We start from the raw sequence: 15,897 nt of genomic DNA on the forward strand, positions 1-15,897 counted from the left end.
TTCTTGGAAGACGACCTCATCCTCATCCCTCACCAATCTGGCTTCCACTCAGAAACAGCCCTCCAAAAGCTAAAAAAATCAACTAGATGAAGCCAATGGTACCAGGAATCTTCATCTCCTCCTACTACTACTCAATGTCTCAGCAGCTTTTGATCTTGTAGACCACAGAACCTTATACCATCACCTTAAATCTGTGGCTAGATTCTCCCAGGAAACTGCCAGCTGGATTGCCTCCTTCCTTGACAACAGACCATCTAGACTCTTTGTTGGTGAGGCAGCAGCATCCCCAACACCCAAAACATGTGGTGTCTCACAAGGCTACTGCGTCTCCCCTGCCCTCTACAATATCTATACAAAACCCCTCTTCGACCACCTTGACACACTAGGCAGTTCCTTCACCAACTACGCAGACAACACACACATTCCTATTCCCCGAACAGGTGTTTATGCCCAAGATTGCCCCACTGTGAACTCGGTCTATGAAATAATCCAAACCTGGGTGGCCCAGCACAGCCTGTGCCTGTGCAATGAGAAGACGGATCTCCTTCTAGTTGGCTCGCCACCCTGTCTCGCCAGTCTTGGTGCAACCTACCAGATTTTCGACATAGACGGCCACAAAATCCTGGTTTCCACCTCAGTAAAAACACTGGGAGTCTACCTGGATGCATCTCTGAATATGACCAGTCAAATAAACAATATCACTTCTGCAACGGCCTACACTATTAAACTAATATGGGCAAGTAGACCGTTCCTTTCCACCTCCAACTGCCTTATTGTGGCCTGAGCCCTTGTAGGGTCCAAACTGCACTACTGTAATGCCCTACTCTGTGAACCTCTGAAAAGAATCTGAGCAGTTGGCAAATAATCCAAAACAATGGCCTCCGAGCTGCACTGGACTTAAATAAAACTGATCACATCTCGGAACAAGGAGAAATGACCATTGGCTTCCTGCCCGGGACCAAATCAAATTCAAGTCCCTAATAACTGCCCACCGCTGTCTATCAAATGACACCCCTGCTTACCTAGCCCAGAGGATCACCAAATACACACCAGCAAGACCACTCAGATCCTCGCAAAGTCATATCCTACTTTCCCCGAGATTCAGACGGAAACAAGCTGGGGGCTCCCGTTTCCCTGTGGTGGTGGCCAACCTCTAGAACAACTTGCCACTACACCTACGTTCCGAAACCTGCTACCAGCCAATCATAAAAAAGTAAAAACACACCTGTTCAACTTAACTACGACTTGTACCCTCCTGCCATTGACTATACTGCACTATCCTATCTATAACCATTGACGGTATTGCATTACCCTGTATTTAACAAGCGCCTAGATGCCCGAGGGCTTTGTGCGCTTCTATAAATGTAATAATAATAATAATAATAATATCCTAGTTTGCGTGTCCTTCCTGGCCCTCATGAGCAGTTGCCTAGTGTTCTATTCTCGTACAAACATTCATGATCAACTTGGTATTAAATTCTAGGAGACCTAAAAGGACTTTAACTGATCTTTGTTCATAGGTCTCTGTGAATTTACAACAACTGCTACTAAGCAGTGTTTGGGCATTATGTGTGCCCTAGAAACAGTGTAGTCTAAGCAATCGGCTTGTTTCTCATAGAACTGGCAATTCTCTTTCCAAAGTTTTAATACTGCAGTATTCTGAGACCAATGTCATCCTGTGCGCACAGGGGGTTTCTCCGTATATACAAGTACATTATGCTGCAAATATATCACTTTATTTATTTATATTTATATAGCGCGCAAGAAGCCCAGGGGCATTGAGGCGCTGTTACTTGCAATAACTTAGTTACATGGTACAGGCATGAAAGCGATTGATAACACATTATGAATACTACAAGATATCATACTGTTGTTACAGATATTGCATTGGGACATCATGCAGTAGATGGTGCATCATTGTTTGGAATATCGATGCTGTCGGTGGCAGTCTGAACAGCATTCTGTTGAAGTAGAGTAATGAATGCTGTCAAATGCTTCAAAGGCTCATGTAGCTTAACCTGGTTTTAGGCATTGCGCAGGTCTAATTTAGTGAAGAATTTGACCTTTCCTAACATTAGGAGTATTTCTGATATCTTTGTCAGGGGTTAGTTATCTATGATGATTTCTTTGTTTAAACTATGCAAGTCTATGTAGAGCTTACCGGTATCAATCTTTCTTTTTTATACAGGCTACTGGGCTAAGCCATTCGGATACCTCCACAGTCTTAATTGTACTATCCTTGACCATTTGGTACAGTAATTCTTGAGTTTCCTTTTTTGCAGATATGAGAACAGGTTTTACTTTAGGTTTTATTTGAATGGTTCTTGACTTACGTTTACTTCAGTGTGTGTAGCTCCTCACGCACACCATGTTTTTCCTGAGCATTACTGTTTTTTTCCTACGTTTTCCCAATCTTCACGGTTTACAGTGTACACTATTCTGAATGGCAAGGGACCAATTTCATCTTTCTTGTCCTTTGCCCACGCCATACTAAAAAGGCAATGCATTTGTCCATGATGGATTTTATTTTTGTATACATCGTGCATATCTCGGAAGGAGCCTGGCAGCGAGCGGCATCTGGGCGCAGATGAGATATCAAATGTCTGGAAAGTTCATAGAATTTCCCTGACACATACAAGAACCTCACCAACTGATGTACACTACCCACATAGAACAGCCAGTGGACAGGATCTTATTTAAAATAATACATTAGGAAGATCCTAAGGGGTAGACTAATAAATGTAATGTTTAACTTTTTTTCCTCCGGACGATTCTCGAGAGCCACACACTCCGAATGACGTTGTTCGTGCATGCGCGCACTGACGTCACCATGAGGACCGTGAAAACGGAACAAAGAGTGTTTCTTTGGGTATCTTTATCCCACAGACATTAAATATTTAGATGCAGATGCATTATTGAATGGTATAGACGAATTACGCTACCTCCATCAGGATTTCGATTTACACTGGTAGATGACGTCATTCGCGCATGCACGGAATGACGTCATCACGGTGTTACTAGATAAATAAAAGCTGCAATACCCATGAGCGGTAGGTGCAGCGCAGGACTCGCGGTCCCACATGATTCCAGACGTCTATCCGGTTCCTAAGAAAACTTGCAAGTAAGTTATCAAGGCGCTGCCACTGGTGATGACCAATTGGTAGGCTAATTTCTATAACAATGTTTTTATTTTAATTTCTTTCCATCTCCCTCCACATTAGAATACTAGCTCGGTCCTGACTTCCATGAGAAGAGGAGGGAGCTGTCCTTCCGACATTATCCTTGACTTGGTTCTACTTACTATTATCAGTATACTTTGTGTCTTTGCATATTCCATATTTCATTTTCCTGTTTCACACGTTTTCACTATAGAATTGTTCTTCAGCTGTGTATTTTCCTGTTTAATTGCCGATGGTAGTTCCGCTTTTACTTACCTTGCCGGCACGTACGGTTACCTACGTTTCAAATCACGTGCTATAGTCACATGATCGCTAACTAGTGCTAAATAGAACTCTCTCGGTTGCAATGTTCAGAGCTGTTCGAGCCGTGACGTGCGACCCCTTCATATTTCGCGGTGAGTGTTTAGAGACAGAAGGGCCTCATTTATTTATTGTGGTGAACTTTAATCTGAGTTGAATATCTGCACTCAGGGGTTGTCTTTGGTAATAGGTTTTTTTCACTTATCTTTAATTTAGCTTCTTAAGCATTTGGTTCATCAATTCCCCGATTGAATGGAGTGCATGTTTTTTTTGTGTTTTTTACCCTTGGGAGTTTAGCCTTAGGTGTATTCTGCACTTGGAGCTCGTCATGTTTATTTAGTCTCCTGATTATTTTACTTGAATGACTTCTCCCTTGGCTATCGACTTGTTAGCCATTTAAATAGTTGGATTACATGATTTTTTCAATGGTTGCTTTCTTACTTTTTTTCGATACATGTAGTGGTGTATTTGTCTTCACTCGTCCAACCTTGGCATTTCCCTGGTACCTCCTGTAGTTACATCTGAATCTCTTGGGATTTGATTTACATCTTATCTGGTGGCCCCAGTTGGATCCTCTAGTACTTCATCACGGTTACAGTGACTTTGGCTCTAATTAGTGGTAAGTAGTTTCTCTTGAGTTTGTTTAATGTGTTTTTGATTTCTTTATCCATGAGGTTCACCAAATACATATCTTGCTACATACATACTTTTATTCATTTTTCCACAATATGACAATGACTTTGAATTTGTCCATATGTACTTTAGCAGCAATTGGATCATTTAACTCGTCAGATATTTCTACACATTGCTACTGTCAACCCAATATGTACGCCCGCTCTCCCCACAGGTATTTTGCATTCCATTTCATTTCCTTTTTTTGACTATTTTGGTATACTTTAATGCCCATTTGAGGCCTATCCTTGTTCCACTTCTTTGGCGTCACACCCAGGGGTAGTCTGACTGTTATGTTTACATAATTATTTTTGGTTTGATTGCAACTACGTAAATGTGGATGCCTGTGTGCATTCTAAATTAGGCAACATTTGTTATATTTCATGTTTTGGATTTCTCAAGTTTTGTGTACACTAACAATATTACATCGTATATATGATACTGATGTTTGTTTTCAATGTATATAATTTCAGATCACTTTGCTCCTGAAGAAGGGGGTGTTCCCCGAAACGCGTAGAGCACCTGAGCATCTGAGTTGATTACAAGAATATTACTTGGCTTTGCCCATTGTAATTTATATTACACATCATTGTTTCATTTGCTTTTTCTATACTTTTCTCGTTCTATTAATGGCCTTATTGAATTTATTGGATGTTTGTACTTTTCCATGCTAACCAGAAGTGTTTTGGTAACGACAGTGCTAAGAACTGCTTGTTTTATCCAAGTCTTATTTTTTTACCAGTAAAAAACTTTTTACTACTATTGACTGATTGTGTATCAGCTTTAATGGTGTGCAGGGGACGGGAGTGTCTTTATATTTAGACACTTTTTTCTGTTCTTGGTTCTACTTACAACCATGGTGAATGTAAGGGTGATTTTAAACGTTATCCCAAACAGATAAAGCTTGCTGCCTCCAAAGACCCTAGCGGCTCTAACTAACTCAGACGCCTCTCTATACCATTTAGGGTTATCAACACTGTCCAAGAGTGACATTGAAGTCCCATTCCACCACCCACCATTAATTGACCAGAAGGCGGAGCCCTACTTATCGCACTAAGCGCCTGTATCACTTACCATTTAGAAGGTAAGATGCGTGACTTGGAATTGATTTCTTTTTATCTAGCCACCAGACACAGTACACTGACAGAGTTATTATTTTTTTACTCCACAGCAATTCTGTTGAATTGTTAGATTCGGCTAAGAATCAGAAGGAAGGCTTTCATCTCTTCCCGATTACCAAGTTCTTCACTTCACAAGGTTAGCCTTCTAGGCTTCTATATTTCCCAGCTAGCTTTTACAATATAGCCCCTTCATTCAAAGGGGTTTACTGATTTACAAATGCCAACAATCACCATGCATGCTGATTATGTTGAAGTTGAAAACGTGGATGTATGTTTTACAATAATAATCAAGTTATGAGAGGTCACTGGTCACGACATTCTGAGCTAAAAATGAATGTATTCACTCTGAAGATATAAAGATGCATATTGGAATAGTTACTACACATAGGCAATTTGCACACAACTGGGATATAATCTATATATAGATTTTTAAATATATTTTTTGAAACCTTAATGGTGGAATTGATGATCTGGATTGTAAAGACGCCTTTCTCTTGGTTTAGAATTGCTGTATTAGAGGGGGCGTGGCCTAGAGCGCCGGCGATGAGGCAGCTCCTTTGATGGGCTCCGCATGGGCCCGCGGCTAAGCCCTATTATGCCTGCTTCCAGTCAGGTTTTTTATATGGAATGGCGAGATTCCGGCTTCGGAGGTCCTGGGGCGCCGATAGCACTTTGAGAGCATAACGCTCTCGCGAACTGCCAAAACGCGGCGAGGAGAACTGTCGTCCGCGGCTGTAGCTCGTCCCAAAATGGCGGCCGCATCTCTGCGACTCTCCCTCGGCTGGCGGCTAGCAACCCTCACCAGCTCTTGAGCCGCGTCGGGTGGTGGGGTGCCTACCTGCGAGGCTTGATTGGATCTGCACACTGTGCCCCAGAGGCTGTGCTCTGGAGCCGTGTGACACCCAGCCTGCCCTCTGACAGGACCCGTCTCTACGAGCCTTTTTTCGCCAGCGCGACCCGGCACCTCATCGGGGGGAGTCGGCTCCCTGCACCCCCATTCCCCCTCGAGGGCCTGGATTGGAGCCTGCACAGCGCTGCCGCATACGCCTGGGAGGGCGGGCATACCTGGAACCGGCCTCCGGGAGCGAGAGGGGACCCGCCAACACAGCACCATCGCCCACTGCCTGGGGAGCGGGCGCACCTGGGGCCGTCCTCCGGGAGCGGGACACTCCATTGACATCTGCTGCCCTTGGGCCCCCAGGGGCTCGGACATATTTACTGGACCGAAATGGCGGTACCCTCGCTGATCTGAGCCCCGGTGGCCTTCAGGGGGGGCCCAGCATGCCTGGACCCGACAACGCCACGCAAGACCATCCTGCACAAAGGCCCCACCACCCACCCTCCCCCCCCCTGGCTTCCTGGGGGGCCCAGGCCCACGTCCTGCCCACATCTGCTGAAGGGGCCTATCCCTCCGGTGGCCACTACATTAAAGGCTTGGACCTGCGCCGGGGCCGGCGGCCCGCTCACCGTCAGCCCACAACAATGCCCCTCACCTGAACTCCAGCAGCCTTCACCATCCACTTGATCGCCGGTGACCACGGCGCTATAAGCTTTGTTAATCTATAGCTTTGTTAAGTTATAAGCTTTGGACCGGCCTCGAGGGCGGTGGCCCACTCACCGTGAGCCTGCAACAACGGCTCCCACCTGAATTTCAGCAGCCCTCACGGATCCTCCGCTGACGCCTACTTCTGCCCTGCACTACCGCCTTCTTCAGCTTCCTGGGGCGCCCCTGCCCACCTCCTGCTTATTGGTGCTGGGGGGGACCCTGGCTCCCCCGTCTACCTCCGGAGCTCACGACAAGGGGTGAGTTAAAAGTGCATCACCTCTGCACCATTGTGGCCCCGTATCTACCTTTTACCCCATTCTATTGGCGCCACCGCCACCCATCTACAGCTGGGGGGCTGCCTCGCCTGCTGGCTCTGGGGGGCCCCGGCCCACAGCATCTCCCTTCATCTGCTGCTCCCCTTGCCCCTTTGGCCCTGCTGACCTCACGGACACTCCGGGGTCACCAGTGGATCAACTAGCACCCCACATGTCCCCCCCCACCTGGAACGATGGCCAAGGCGTTGAAACCACCGAAATCCGCTGACATCTCCACCATGCTGCTGGCAACGGAAAAGGGAAAGAAATCAGAACCCCCCAAACTCACACCAAATAAGGCTATGGAGGACAAGGGGTCCCTCGCAACCAAAGATGATCTCTTAGCCTTCATGTCAGACATTAAGTCGGAATTCAGGTCCTGTATGACGGAACTCACCGTGAAATTAGAACAAACGGAGCAGAGAGTTAGCAACATCGAACACAGGTTGGGGGAGGCCGATGATTTGGCCCTCGAGCACTCCAACTCTTTAGCGGAGGTCCAACGCACCATTCAGGCCCTAATGGATAGAACCGAGATCCTAGAATTTAAACAGGAGGACAAGGAAAATCGTTCCCGGCGCAATAATCTACGCATCCAAGGGGTGCCAACAGCGATCTCAGACAAGGAGCTCCCAGAGTACGTGGGCAACTTATTCCAAGCCCTGCTGCCAAATCTGGATGAGGCCCAGCTCTTGCTGGATCGCACTCATAGGCTTCGCCCCCGTCGAGGAGCCGATTCACCCCCTGACGTTATCACGAGAGTCCACTTTTACACTACCAAAGAAGCCATCTTGGCGATTGGTCGCTCACGCGACAAACTATCCTTTTAGGGCTCCCCACTACAAATTTTCCAGGATCTCTCCCCTCTAACCTTGCAGAAGAGCAGAATGCTACGGCCAATTACACTCTTCCTCCGAGACCAGCACATTTCCTACCGATGGCTATTTCCTACAGCGCTACAATTTACGCATAAGGGCACCCCACACACCATCAGCCAACTGGACGATGCGGCTTCAATCCTACGCCCTGGCTCCCCTGGGACCGTGGGGACCTCCCCACCCGACGAGGTGGGTTCGTGCCCGGACACATCTTCCCCCAAGCCGAGCGCGCCCCCTGGACCAGAGTGCAGAGAAACCGCAACCCGAAATGACCCCCTAAAATGAGGCCTTAAAACCTGTTGGACGACGGAACTATTGAAGCTTTCAGAAGCCTGCCGCGGACCTCATGTTGTCTACACCCTCCTCCAAGGTGGAATGCATCATGTTACCCTTGGAGAGAAGGCCAACTGGATTGGCTAGTGGTTGTTTGGTGGAGTGGGGACTCACTGATAGTTCAAAATCGGTCCCCCGTGCCACAATGTTGGCCCCTCGTTGGAGGCCCAAGTTAGTAATTCGTTCCTCCCGTTGGAGGCCATTTAAATATCCTCAGCCGCAGGAGAACCCAATGCACCTCACCCCCTATGATCATGGCTGACGGCACCCCCCATCCAGCCTCCCCTAACAAATGGAAAGCGTGGGGAGCTTACCCCTGCATTGGAAGCTGAAGTTTATTACTCTTAGTGTCAGAGGCCTTAATTCCCCCCCCCCCCGAAGAGGAAATCTATCTTGCAAATGTTGCGGGATGAGGGATCCTCTGTGGCATTTGTACAAGAGACCCACCTGATACCAACTGACTTCACCCGCCTATGCAGCAGACTCTTCCCCGTACAATTCCTGGCGTCTAATGGCACCAAGAAGGGCGGTACGGCCATTCTCTTCGCGAAGGACCTGAAACCACAGATTTTAGACACGCTACGATGTCAGGAGGGTCGGTTCATCGCAATCAAGTGCATCATTTTGGTCCAACTGTACACACTCATCTCAGCCTACGCCCCAAACACCCACCAGGAAGGATTTTATCAGGATCTAGAGGAGGCCCTCCTTCCATTTGTCGAGGGACAAATCGTCATTGGGGGAGACTTCAATGGAGCACCGGATCCTCTTAGAGATAGATCACACCCCCCCTCCCAACGGGACTTCTAATTAGCACAGGGCTTGCTTCATCTGTTTCGAGCGCTAAACGTCGTCGACACCTGGAGGGTGCTGCACCCGGAAGAGAGGGACTTCTCTTTCTATTCATATGTGCACCGCACTTTCTCTAGAATCGACTTACTACTGGCTTCCCCCCAGCTCCTGACCTTTACGGACGAGGTCTCCATCGGCTCTAGGTCTCATTGGGTATGCGAGCCCATAATCCAGACCCCCCCTCCTCGCTGCCAGTGGAACCTCTACGACCCCATCCTGAATGATATGGCGGTGAGAGATTCTATCGCCAAATCGATTCAGAACTTCTTCAAGGAGAACCGGGAAGAGGACACCTCACCAGCCACTAACTGGGATGCCAAAAAGGCGGGGCTCCGAGAGGAACTGATCGCCCAAGGCGCGGCCTTCCATAAACGAAACTGGGCGACCCGCGCCACTCTGGAGGCGGAGGTTCAGGAAGCGGAAACCGTCCAGAAACGTAAGGGCTGGTCCCCCAGAACATACAGGGCCCTACAGGTGGCAAGGAAACGACTGAAGCACACTACGCCGATGCCACGGGGAACTTATTGACCAGGACAAAACAGTGGTACTACATCAACAGCAACAAGGCCAACAAGTTGTTGGTTAGCAAATTGGCCAAAGTCAAGAGACGAAATGCCATCCTGGGCCTTTGCGACTCCAAAGGAGTGACCCAATTTGCAGAACACGAGAAATTGCGCCTGGCAGTGGCCCACCTATCGGAAATAATGACGCTCAAGAGACTCAGGCGAACAGCAGGCATATATCAAAGAGGCAGTTCTCCCGCCCCTCGCATCTACAACAAGCGAAGGACTGGAAGTCTCTATCACAGGCGAGGAAGTCGACGAAGCCATCAAAAACCTGAAACCCAGAGCCCCAGGCCCAGATGGATTTTCTTCCCGCTTTTATAAGCTATTCCGACCGCAATACGTGGCGCCGTTAACCCGACGATTTAACTTGTTTGCCACAAGCGGGACCATCACTCCAACCATGCAGGAGTCCACCACAGTCCTCATTCTCAAACCGGGGAAAGACCCGGAGGACATCAGCTCATACAGGCCGGTCTCTTTACTAAAGCTGGACGCTAACATATACTCCAAGGTCCTGGCTAACCGCCTAGCGCCTATCCTTCCTAAAATCATAGATCTGACCAAACAGGATTTATTTCCCATAGAGCGACGAAAAACAACATCCGGAGGGCCTTGGACTTGATAGAGATTGCCAAACATGAAAAGCAACCACTAGCCCTGCTGGCCCTTGATGCAACCAAGGCCTTTGACAAGGTGGACTGGGGTTACCTATGCCTCACCCTTGACGCTTTTGGCTTCGGCCCAACCTTTCGCAGAATGATTCTAGCAAATTACCAAACCCCCAAGACCCGGCTGAGAGTCAACCGTCTCCATTCAGATCCGACCCTGCTCACATAAGGAACCAGACAGGGCTGTCCCCCGTCTCCTCTACTCTACGCTTTAGCCATGGAGCCCTTGGCCCAGCGGATTCGCAGAAGCCACCAGATTAGAGGCCTAACACAAAATTGCGCTCTACGCAGATGATGTGCTACTGACTGTCACCGATATCGCGGCTTCCATGCAGAAGGCCTTCACGGAGATCCAGAACTTTGGGAGAGTGGCAGGGTTTGAGATCGAGTTTGGGAAATCGGTGGCCCTGGGGGTGGGACTGAGCCTGGAGCAAAGGGCAACCTTGGAGCAACAAAGTCCACTCCAATGGAAGACAGAATCTACCCCATACCTGGGGGTTTAGATCCCCGCCCACCCAGCAAAAACGTTTCAAACGAACTTCCCCGCCCCCCCTCTTCGCGAAAATGGAACGGGACCTCAAACGCTGGCAGGCACAGGAAATCTCCCTCTTGGGCCGTATTACGGCATGCAAGATGAACCTGCTCCCACGATTCCTCTATGCATGCTCGGCTCTTCCCGTCTCGATCCCACTCGCCCCACTTTAGAGGCTGCAATGGAAGATAACTGACTTTGTCTGGAAGGGAAAGAAAGCATGCATCCCGCGAAGGACAATGATGGGCAGTGTGAAACTGGTTGGCCTCGGTGTGCCAGACCTTCGCAAATACCAATCCGCAGCTCAGCTGGCCCACCTTCAGGCATGGGGAATCGCCCAGGGGTGAAAGTGGGTAGGAATTGAACGATCTCGCCTCCCGCTCCCCCTCTGCTTCTTACCGTTCATCCCCCCCGCCCCACACTAGGCTTGGCCAGATCTGCTGTCCTCCACCAAACACTCCATCAAGGCTTGGGACCGGGCCTGCAGGCACAAAAGTATTCCAGGGAACCTGAGCCCGCTGTCACCCGTCTTCCTGAACCTGGCCTTCTCCCCGGGCATTCATCCAAGAAACTTTCGAAACTGGGTAGCGGGCGGCCTGGAGTCACTGGGCCAGCTCTTCGTGGGAGGGCTCCCTCTCACCTTTGAACAATGTAAACAAACCTTCCAATTGGCAGAAACAGACAGGTTCACCTACGCCAAGCTGAGGCACTGTTGTTCCTACCCGGTAACCCGAGAGGCTGCCACCCGAACCCTCGCCACGCTGGAATTGACAATAAATGACCTGCCGCCTCGAGGGAAGATTACAACCCTTTCCAGACTACTACAGGAGGACCCCCTCCGTGCCAGGCCCTCGTATATGGCACAATGGGAGGCGGACCTGGGTCACGTCGTAGAGGACCATTCCTGGATGGACATCTGGCCCAGGACACGCACGGCCTCCCCATGCGTTACTAATCAGGAATGCGCCAACAAACTACTGCTGCGCTGGTACTTCCCTCCTCTGCCTTCACCACTTCCAGCGGGCACTGGACCCACTATGCTGCCGCTGTTGCGGCCACCCAGGAACCTATTTCCATATGTGGTGGACTTGCCCCAAGGTAAGAGAGTTCTGGTCCCAATGCCTCGCTACAATAAAGGACATCACCCAAACGGTAATGCCACTGGCCCCTGAGCAGGTCTTACTGGGGATCCCGATCCCAGACGTTTACCCGGGAACAGGCCGGAAGGCAGCATTAATAACTCAACTGCTGCTAGCAACCAAAATCACGATAGCATGCACCTGGAAAACCGAGGAGGGGCCCCTGACTACCCTGTGGTGGATTAAAATCTGGGACATTCTTATAGCTGCAAAGGTCACGGCAGCCAAGGCGGGCTTACTCCACCGCTTTATGAACATCTGGACTCCGCTACTTGACTATGATCAGAGCTATCCGGCCCTGACCCACAAGCCACGCCTCATCACGAGAGCCCTCCACTCACCCGGCCAGGGCACGGAGGCAGCCTCGCCTTAACAGGACTGAGGGATACGACCCAGCGGGGAACACGGACAAAGGGGGTGGGATCAGGGCAGGGTTAGCCTGGGGTGCAATTTCAAGGGGTTTGAATCAAAGTCAAGATATGTCAATGTATATGTTCTCTGTTGTGCTTGTGTTGAGTTATAAATAAATTGTTTTTAAAAAATTGCTGTATTAGTTTTAAAAGTTTTTTTCCCTAAGAAATATATATACACTAAAATGATCCTATATGTATTCTCTCTATAGAATCATTTACGCCCCTGATGAAGAGTGACCCACACTCGAAACGCGTTGGGCCTACTTAACATCATCATGAGTAAAATAAGATTTTTGTGATACGACGTTGATCGACTATCATTCTTTTATGATTGGTTCAATTCTTGAAATGTACACATTGTTAACATTGTCCTAAAACACTAAGATTGCCAAGATTAGCATCATTAGAACAACTGTTCAAATTTTTGGTCTGGATCTCCAGACATTGGATAGTGTGCAGGGGACGCGAGTTCCCTAACATGGAACTTTCTCTTTGTTCATATATGTCATACAACCTAGATGTCAAGGTTGGTTTTCTCTCCTCTGCACCTTATATAACATTTAAATTAACTACGCTTGCTTTATTAATACCACTTAATTATACAGAGTACTATATTTGTTGAAACAAGGGTGTGCATTTAGTTTAAATAGTTTTTGGTTCGCAGATGACATATTAATCAGATGAAGTATAGATTACCTGTACCAGATGACCCAGAAAAATAATTACCTGAATAGATACGTTTTTAGTTGTTTCCTAAAAATGGTTGCAGTGTCAATTTGCCGTAGATGTAAAGGAAGGGAGTTCCAGGAACAAGGACCTACTGAGGAAAACCGTCTATCACCCCAGGTGGTAGTTCTAGAAGATGGAATTACTAAAAAGCCCTTTTCATGGATCACAAAGCCCGAGTGAGGCAGTGAGTTACGATCTTTGAGGTCAGTTAGGCTGGGACAAGACCGTGAATACATTTAAAAACAAGACACAAAATCTTGAACTGTATTCGCTGCTGCACTGGAAGCCAGTGATGACCTTTTCGAAACTCTGAGATCGATTTCCTTCGTGGTAGGGAGAAAATCAGTTGCACCGCAGAGTTTTGAGTAACCTGGAAATGCTGAAGTTGGTATTTAAGTATACCAGGCAGTAGGGTATTACAGTAATTCAATTTAGTGTTAGTAAGGGCTCCTACCACCAATGAACAATCTTTCTCAGAGATAAGCGGAAGCAGAGGTTTTAATAGTTTCATTTGGAAGTAGCATACTTTGATGATTTGGTTAACCTGTAGTTTACAGCTCATACTGGACTGCCAAATGCAGCACAGATTATTTCATGTTTGTGGGCAATTAGTAGCTGCTCCGAACAGAGTTGGACAGGGAACCAGTTCCAACACATTTTTCAGTTTCTTTTTTGGACCAAGGTATAAGGCACTCATGGTGGCCACAGTAAAGACAGACACAAGTGATCACAGTTCCAGGGTGTTTATTAAAATGTAAAGGTAGGTTGGAGAAATGCCTAATCTAAACCTAAATCTAAGGTCGGAGCAAGCTTCGACCATCCAACAAAAATAAGGCAGTCCTTGAGGCTTCCTGTCAAATTAAAGGGCTTATACTAAGAAAAACATATTGCCAAGCCTTACGCTAAATACAAAAAGAAGTCTGGGATAATGTTCATAAGAAAGAAGGAAGTGTTCACAAATAATAGGTCAGGATGCTGTAGTCAGGTTCTCCCTTCCCCAAGTGTTAAGCATGGGACAATGTAGGATTGAGGAGCACAGCACACGCTCGAGCTTTCTCAGCATGAGCTAACAGTACAGTTCTTAGAAATCAGGGCCTTCGGTGGTTATGTCTCTTTTCGACAAAAAGTCTCTTGCCACCGTGGACCTGATGTATTTCAAAATGACAAAAGTTCCTTTCTGCTTGCACGTTGGGTGATGCATTTCACCCATTGATCCCCCTCTTCCAGGCGCTGATCCCTACAAAGTTCCTCAATGATACCAGGACTCTGATAGTTGTGTTTTCTTGCGTTTGAGGGCCTGATAGGTTCGAAGTAAATGTTTCAACAAAAAGTTCTATAGCTCTTCTTGTGTTTTTATTTGGGTGACAGTTCTTCATCCCTGGGTTCTCCCGCTTCCGGGTTCAGACCCCTCTCGAATGTTAGCTTTTCTTTGACTTCTCTCACTCTGGCATTGCATTCACAAGGCTTTCCCTTTTGTACCTTGCTTTGTGGCATTCACAGGTCGCAGGATGTTAGCTTCTTACCCTTGGATTCCCCTCTTCTGGGTTCAGATCCGGCTGGACTGTTCGTGTCACAACCACTGGCTCTATGGTGGAACCCTACCCAAACTCCTGCATAACTGCACACATATCTAACACCCCCATTTGGCCACCTGGACCTCAAAAGCATTATTGGGGAGTTCATGCCAGTCCATGCAGCTACTGGGAACAAGCCTGTCGCGATTGGCACCGCACCCATTGTTCAGTGGTTAAGGGTTGAGGAACAACCACTTCCTGTTTCTTCCAACATGGGGGAGGGCCGAACCAAACAACACTGATGTGCTTCAGGCCAGCTTTTGGGTGTATCTGGGAGTCTCTGGGCGTGGTTGGGTGTGGCTGGTTATATAAGCCACACCCAGGCCAGCAGCCCTCGCTTCGCGTTACTCTACTTTGCAGCGTGACGCTCACAGGCACCAGCTCCTGCAAGGAAGGAGAGAAAACATTATTCAGAGGACTCGATCATGGTTTCCCGCAATACTTACCTGAGCTTCAATAAATCCTCTAAGCAACTATTCCGGTGCAACTCCGGTCCATTGCGACCAGCCGAACCTTCAGAGAAACAAGAAAGAAAGAACAGTAAGTGCAAGCAACTACTCCGGTGCAGCTCCGGTCCATCGCGGTCACCCAAACCTGCAGAGAGAGCGAGAAAGAACGAACAAAGTGCCGCGCACATGAAAAGCAGCGCATATTAAGCCAAAAAGGAACGCGCATATAAGACTGCCATTACAAAGGCACGAAAGCCACATGAACAAAAGGGACACAGAAGAAAAGGCACAGAAACCCTGCACAAGAAAGGAAAAGCACAGTAGCCACGTGCCAAAGCCGCCAAGAGAAAAGCTCACACGCAAGAAAGAAGAAAAGCACGGAAAGGGCAAAGACAGTCAAGCAAGCAGCGTGCTCCGCGCATGAGCATGCATAAAGACATTAGTGCATCAACCAACATTAACAAAAGGAGTAACAACTGGACATTTAAGGAAGCAGCGCGCACAGTACTGAAGCACGCATAAGACATTGGCAAGTTGGAGCTGCGACCATTCAATCCAGAACAGCAATCCACGCAGCAGCTGGTCTGGGCTGGAGTCAAACCTTTCAACTAGTGACGTAACTGGTTTCCTAC

General features: G+C 48.0%; 1 protein-coding gene across 4 annotated transcripts in view; it reads right to left on the reverse strand.

Annotated features, from left to right (window-relative positions):
- RAD1 (RAD1 checkpoint DNA exonuclease) overlaps nt 1-15,897 on the reverse strand; it is a 266,136-nt gene that overhangs the window by 223,959 nt on the left and 26,280 nt on the right. Inside the window, exon 2 of one of the 4 annotated variants that reach the window (XM_069627108.1) lies at nt 15,263-15,329. The exons of the other annotated variants lie outside the window; for them this stretch is intronic. The gene's annotated coding sequence lies outside the window, so the exon portion shown is untranslated. The remainder of the gene's footprint in view (nt 1-15,262; nt 15,330-15,897) is intronic. 4 annotated transcript variants of the gene reach the window in all.

The sequence above is a fragment of the Ambystoma mexicanum genome, chromosome 6p (assembly GCF_040938575.1).
Source record: "Ambystoma mexicanum isolate Mex_15411 chromosome 6p, UKY_AmexF1_1, whole genome shotgun sequence".
NCBI classification, from domain to species: Eukaryota; Metazoa; Chordata; class Amphibia; order Caudata; family Ambystomatidae; genus Ambystoma; species Ambystoma mexicanum.